General features: G+C 46.6%; 1 long non-coding RNA gene across 1 annotated transcript; it reads right to left on the bottom strand.

Moving 5' to 3' along the window:
• Positions 1 to 346: 346 nt before the first annotated feature.
• On the bottom strand, positions 347 to 6289 carry LOC130457884 (uncharacterized). Its single transcript, XR_008917135.1, has 2 exons — positions 5749 to 6289; positions 347 to 2585 (listed from the first exon to the last, which is right to left on the bottom strand). It is a non-coding gene; the product is annotated as an uncharacterized LOC130457884 (long non-coding RNA).
• Between the last annotated feature and the right edge of the window lie 531 nt (positions 6290 to 6820).

Genomic DNA, 6820 nt, shown 5'->3' with positions numbered 1-6820 from the left:
AAATGTCCGGTGGCTGCTACATAAAAGTATTCCTTAGTGAGTTTGGGCTCGAGAAGGAGCAATGAGTCTGAGAAAATGGGTGATAAATAAAGAGACACAGACAAGCCAATTTTAGTATGGGATGGCGTTGGTCCCTGATGACATTCTCCTTAGGAAAATAATTAAAGGAAAATGTGAGGAATAATGGAACACGTGGAAGCAAGACTTCCTAGATAGAAAAGAGGAAAAGAGTATCCGGGCCTGCCGGACTTCAACGGTGGGGTTCGGGGAGCAGCCACCTAAAAAGAACCCATAGGGGGAGAGAGGGGGAGACCAAGCACGCAATAGAGAGACAGAGTCAATCTGGTAGTGTCAAGGCTCCGTTTATTGCAGGTGTAAGGTAGAATATATATGCTTGAGGTAAAGGGGGGGTGGTGGTGGTGACTAAAGACTGCTTGTACCAGGAGGGAACATGAAGAATGGTTATTGTTATGTTTTGTGGCTGTTGGTCTTGGCGACGCCTGGGAGGTAACTTGTTTGTTCGGTTTCCCTAGGATCTTAAATCTTGTTTCAGGTCAAGTTGTCCCCGAATATGGTCTCTGACAATTCCCCCTTTCTTTTTTATAGAGGGAAGGTTTTAAGTCAGGACCGCAGCGACGGCCCCTGTCTTAGGCTACACAGGGGGAGTTGCTTGACCATCAAGGGTCAAGGACCTGTGCTATTCCCGTCATTGGGTTACCGCCCTGCTAGTAAATTGGAGACGATCAGTAGGGATGTGTGGTCGGTCAGTATCTGTTATTTCGATACGATGGTATTGGACCGTAGGGAACTTAGTAAGGGCTGAGTCAATGTTTGATTTAATAAATCCAGTCAGGCGTTGGAAAGCCCAAGGGCCAAAGGTGAGTATTAGGAGAATGATAATAAAGGGAGCTATTATTGTGGGAATTAGAGTAGAGAGCCAAGGGGTTTTTCTTAAAAGATTGTTGTACCATCCTTCTTGGGCCTCGGCCTTCTTTTTTCTAAGGGCTAGGCGTTCTCTTAATTTTGCCATTGATTTTCTGACCATGCCTGTGTGGTCAGCATAAAAGCAACATTCTTCTTTAATGGCTACACATAATCCCCCTTCTTTTAAAAAAAGTAGGTCGAGGCCACGTCTGTTCTGCAGTACAACTTCTGAGAGGGAGGATAGGGATTTTGCTAAAGCAGAGACAGACTTTTCTAGGATCTCAATGTCAGTTGTCATATCAGCATGTAAAGTTGTGAGGTGTTGGGTCTGTAGGTAAGCGGTGGTGCCGGTACCAATGCCGGCAGCAAGACCACCAATACCTAGAATAATGGCAATAGTAGAGAGGGGTTCCCGTTTAACCCGAGGGGACGGAGACAAAATTTTTTCTAAAGCAGTGTCTGTGTGATAAGTAATTCTGGGCCATAATTGTATAAGTACACAGAATTCTGAGGAGGTATTAAAAACCTGAAGGGAAATGCAGGGGGTGAGGCCGGTGTTGCAGGCCCAAAAGGTGTTATTGGGAGCCTCTAGATAATAAGGGGAGTGGGAGATAGGAAGGGTAACATTACAAAGATGGGAGTGAGAGGAAGGGGGGTGACCTATGCAAAGGCCTTTTCCGGAGACTTTGGCAAGGGTGAAGTGGTGGGGGAACCGGGCGCATCGAGGGGAAGGGGCAGAGGTGTTATAAGGGTGATCGGTAAAGGCGATTCCTTCATAGTATGGGGGCTGCGAGTGGAGACATAGCCAACAACTGATTGTAAGGTTTGGGGCGGTAGCATTCAAAACCAAATAGGAGCTCTCAATGAGTTTGAGGAGTCTATCAGTGGTACCAGGAGGTATTTTGGGAATAGGGGTAGGTGGGAGTGTAAGGGAGGGGAATTGGGTGGGGGAGAGGGGTCGGGGGGGCTGGGGGAACTGATATGAAGGGCTGTGTTGGTCAGTGAGAACAAAATTAGGACCCATAGAGTTGGTAATAGGGGTCACGCGCAGTCGGAGTGTGAAGAGAAAGACATCATCGGGGCCCCTTTTATAAAGGCGCAGTCCCCAGGTGAGTCCTTCTGTCCAACGGGGATCCGTTTTGCCCTTGTTGGTGAATTTGATAATAAGGGGATTACAATTGGGGGGATTAAAGGAGCAGGTCTGAGGGCGGGAGGGATTTCGGGCGATGGTAATCAAGTCTTTGTTGGTGATCCAATGAGCAGTGCCAAAAGTCACACAGCCCCATGTGGCACAGAATCCATATGACTGGCCCCCACAGTGGTCTGGCTGGCTGAACCCAGGGCAGCCGTATAGAGGGTACTGGGTATATTGGGTCCAATAGTCCTTAATCGGGAGACCGGGCACATTTGGGGCGCAATAGTGCATTGATGACTGGTATGGGATACCGAGGACACAAAGGTCGATGGTCAGTTGGGGGAACCATGTAAGGCGCGGCCACTGGGAACTGGAGACAGAGGCAAGAACGGCTTGGTTCACTGGATTGACAATCTCCCATACTTGATGAACGGGGATGTGTGGACTTCCTGATCTGGTGGCTGGTAGCAGGATAGAGATGAGGGTTACTGTCAGAACTGTCGCCATCTGTTCCGTTGTGAAGTAGCTGAAAGAGAACAGAAGATTTTCTCAGGGATGGTCCCTGGAAGGTGATTAAAGGGAGGGGATATTCGTGGTTTTGATTAATCGTGACGGGACCCAGCGGGCGTTGTTTGCTTTGGCATCAAAGATACAAGCTGAGCCTTTTCCCCAAGTGAGGACAGGGTCAGGGCCTTGCCAAAGGCCTGTAAGTGGGTCTCGCCAAAGAACTTTTGCCAGATCAGATGTGGTGTGTGGGTGCCAGTGGCGATCAGCAGCAGAGCGCCCTTCCTCATCCAGGGTGAGGAAGTTAAGAACAAAAACTTTGCAACCCCAGACCTTCCCTGTCTTTATGAGGTCGAAAGGAAATGGGGTGGGGGAGGCCTTGTTCCCTTTTTCCAAGGCCCTTTCCTGGAAGGTATCCAGATTTTAACATCATGGTGGTGACAGGGTCACTAGGGCTAACCATGAGAAGTCTCATTTGGGCTAGGATGTCTCTGCCCCAGAGATTGACAGGAAGCCCTGCAACTACATATGGGCGTGTGGTACCTCTATTGCCCTCAGTATCTTGCCAAGTAAGGATCTTAGAACTCTGAAGGGTGTCTTGGACTTGGCCTATTCCTGATAGATGGGTAGATGAAGGTTGAAGGGGCCAGGAGCGGGGCCAGTGGGCCTGAGAAATAACAGTAGAATCCGCTCCTGTATCTAGTAATCCAGTGAAGGTTTTCCCTTCGATTTTCAACTGGAGTGTGGGTCGGGACTCAGTAAGTTGCTGCACCCAGTAAATATTGGAGGAGCCTGGGGAGGAGGGGCCCCGTGTGTGGGCTACCGCTGGAAAATTGCCAATCATAGGGAGGGGGAGTGCTTGGGCTAGGCGTTTGCCTGCAGGGATGGTAACAGGGCCATGTGGAGATTCTATGATGATTTTTATTTCTCCTGTGTAATCATTATCGACAAGGGTGGGATGTACTACAACACCTTGCAGGGTGGTGAGTGCTCTACCTATGACCAAGAAAAACATACCAGGGGGTGGTGGTCCGAATTTACCAGTAGGGAGGATTATTGGGCCCTCCTCTGGTGTCAGTATTCTGGTGGTGGAGGCACAGAGGTCCAAGCCTGCGCTACCTGCTGTGGCTCGGGTAAGGGAGCTGGACAGGGGCTCCCGAAGGAGCCCCGCACCCCGTTTCCCTGAACCGGGGGAAATATCTGCCCATTAAAGGTGGTTCTGGATCGGCAGTCTCGGGCCCAGTGCCGGCCCTTCCTACACTTTGGGCAAATGCTAGGCGGTGGTTTGGGAGGGGCTATTATTGGTGCGGGTGCCTGCCTAGGATTTTGTCCAGAAGGGCATTGACGTGCAAAATGACCAAGTTGTCCACATTTAAAGCAATTGCGGGGGTGTTGGGGCGAGAAGCCTGGATGGCTGCCCCTATGGCTAGGGAGATGGACTTGTTTATTTTGTGATCATAAGCATCAATATCATTGCATAAGCGGATCATTCCATCTAGATCAAGATCTCTTGCTTTTCCTCTTAGGGCAGCCTTACAGGCAGAATTAGCATTTTCGATTGCCAAATGTCTCACCATCGGGTTATCTGCTCCATCTTGGCCCAAGACCCTTTCAGCGGTTTCTAAAAGTTTTGCAACAAATTGAGCGTATGGCTCATTGGGTCCCTGGAGAATTTTTGAGAGGGGTGCTGTGACTGACCCAGCGGCAGGAACTGCCCGCCAAGCAGCCATAGCCGCTTGTGCAGTTTGCATGAGCAAGCCAGGGGTTAATCTCATTTGCTGGCTTTCTGATGCAAAGCGGTCACGGCCGACGATTTTGTCAACCGTCCAAGTAGCTGTCTGGGCATTTTTCAAGTTAAGTTTAGCCTGATTTTCTGCCCTTTCAAGGAATTCTGCCTTCCAAATTAAAAATTGTCCCCTGGAGAGGACGGACTGTACTACTTTGGACCATTCGGAGGGGAGCATGTGTCCTTCTCCTCCAAGCCCCTCCAGAATGGAGAGTGTAAAAGGAGCGTTAAGGCCATAATTTTTAACAGCTGAATGGAGGTCTTTAATGTGTTTGAATTTTAACTTTTTATAGATCGGGTTACCGAATTGTGGTGGGGTTGAAATATCAGCCCCTCTAGGATTTTTCCCCTCTGTATCATTTTCTTCTGCTCCTTCAGAGTCAGAGGATTTGGCAGAAGGGGGGAGGGAGATGTCCTCGGGTAGAATCTGAGTAGCTTGTTGTTGCCTAGTAACAACCGGGAAGGCAAGAGTGGTCTTATCTTTTAATCGAGTTGGCTTGGACTTAGGGATCAGAGGCCGAAAAATATCTATTTGCAGCTCATGTAATTGGTTAGTTAATGTATGCACCTCCTTTTGAAGTCCTAGGAAATTTTTAAGTTCAGTAACTTGCTGGCTGAGTTGTTTTGTGGCCTCTTTAAGATTCTCAGAACCAGGAAGTACGGAAAAAATAGGAGGAGTGAGGCTGCCACAGAGATCGTGCTGGAAAGATTTGTTTTTATACTGCAGGGGGGGCCTGTTTTCCAGGCGATTACTGTCCTGATAGCGGGCGGCCTCTTCTTCTGGCTCTGTCTGATAATTGGGTTTAAGTATATTCTCTGATTCGGGGTTTGTATATAGAACAGGATAAAGGTGGGGTTTGGAAGGGACAAGGGGTTCCCTAAGGGAGGAATTTTCAATTGGTTCATCTAAGAGGGAAGGAGGGCGTTTGTCTTTTTCTGGTGGTATTTCCTCCTTCTCAATTTTTGTTTTATGGTCTAAGATAGCCTCTTCAGCTAAGCTAAGGAGGTGGGACACCTGTTTATTGGTGTCGGCTTCTTTAAGAATATCACGGATTAGTCCGTAGTAAGAAAAATATTCATCGGAGATCTCTTGGCCTGATTTTATTAGGCTATTCAATTCTTTACCCACTTTGTTCCAAGTAAGGGGGTGAATTCCCGGGCCATGTAGAATGAGCCAGGGGCATTGTTCCTCTATGAAGCAGAAGAACTTAAATAAATTTTTCTTTTTTACCCTAATACCTCTCTCCCTGAGACTATTTTTTAATTCTTTAACAAATAAAGTTTCTTTTGAGAGTGTCTTCCCCATCTCAGTCACACAATTATTACACACAGTCACATACAGTCACTCTGGGGTAATTACTCTCAACTTCTTATGCCTATGGGGGATGGGACGACTTACCCTTATCTCAAGGCTGTCCGTTCAGCCTCTACCGTTTACTTTGTCCGCGGAATCTGTTTCTCGGTCGTCCGGTAAGCTGTCTTACTCAAATCCCAACACGTTGAGGCGCCATCTATCCGGGCCTGCCGGACTTCAACGGTGGGGTTCGGGGAGCAGCCACCTAAAAAGAACCCATAGGGGGAGAGAGGGGGAGACCAAGCACGTAATAGAGAGACAGAGTCAATCTGGTAGTGTCAAGGCTCCGTTTATTGCAGGTGTAAGGTAGAATATATATGCTTGAGGTAAAGGGGGGGTGGTGGTGGTGACTAAAGACTGCTTGTACCAGGAGGGAACATGAAGAATGGTTATTGTTATGTTTTGTGGCTGTTGGTCTTGGCGACGCCTGGGAGGTAACTTGTTTGGTAAGTTTCCCTAGGATCTTAAATCTTGTTTCAGGTCAAGTTTTCCCCGAATATGGTCTCTGACAAAAGAGTATCAAGTGTGAGAATGTAAAATCCAAGAGGAGAATCAGCAGACCACTTCCCATATTTATTTCAGTGTGGATTGGGAGGTGCTCAATGAATATGTAACAAAGCATAGTTAATTCACATTAGATGGAATGGCAATGATGACACCTTCTGGACATGTTGACTTCAACCCACGCTCTTGTAAATGAATTTGACTCCACGCCAAATGTTAATGAGTTTTCCCTGAACAAAGGTAGAATGGCTAGGTCAAGAGTCCGCCCATAAATTTCAGAGTTTAATCATGTGTCTGATGACACAATATCCATACATCATTTATATTTCTTAGATGTGAATATGCTTGGAATGCTACATATCCCCCTTTTTGTTTAAAAAATAAAATCAAGGGTGTGTGATATAAAAATATAACAAAGAATTGTAACTGAAATAAAAACAAAAAGCATGTAGTATAATCAAATGATAATTCAAATGATTAAACACTGAAATCCAAATCATATTGTAAAAAATTAAATGTAAAAATTAAGTTTAATTGTCAACAAAAGTAAAATTTTCTCTCAACTTATTAATAATTTTGTAAAAATACAAATGATTTTCATATCTAGTAACCA

This window comes from Monodelphis domestica, chromosome 3 (assembly GCF_027887165.1).
Source record: "Monodelphis domestica isolate mMonDom1 chromosome 3, mMonDom1.pri, whole genome shotgun sequence".
In the NCBI taxonomy this organism is placed as follows: domain Eukaryota; kingdom Metazoa; phylum Chordata; class Mammalia; order Didelphimorphia; family Didelphidae; genus Monodelphis; species Monodelphis domestica.
Note: the sequence above shows the minus strand (reverse complement) of the source record. Positions and strands in the feature narration are given on the sequence as shown.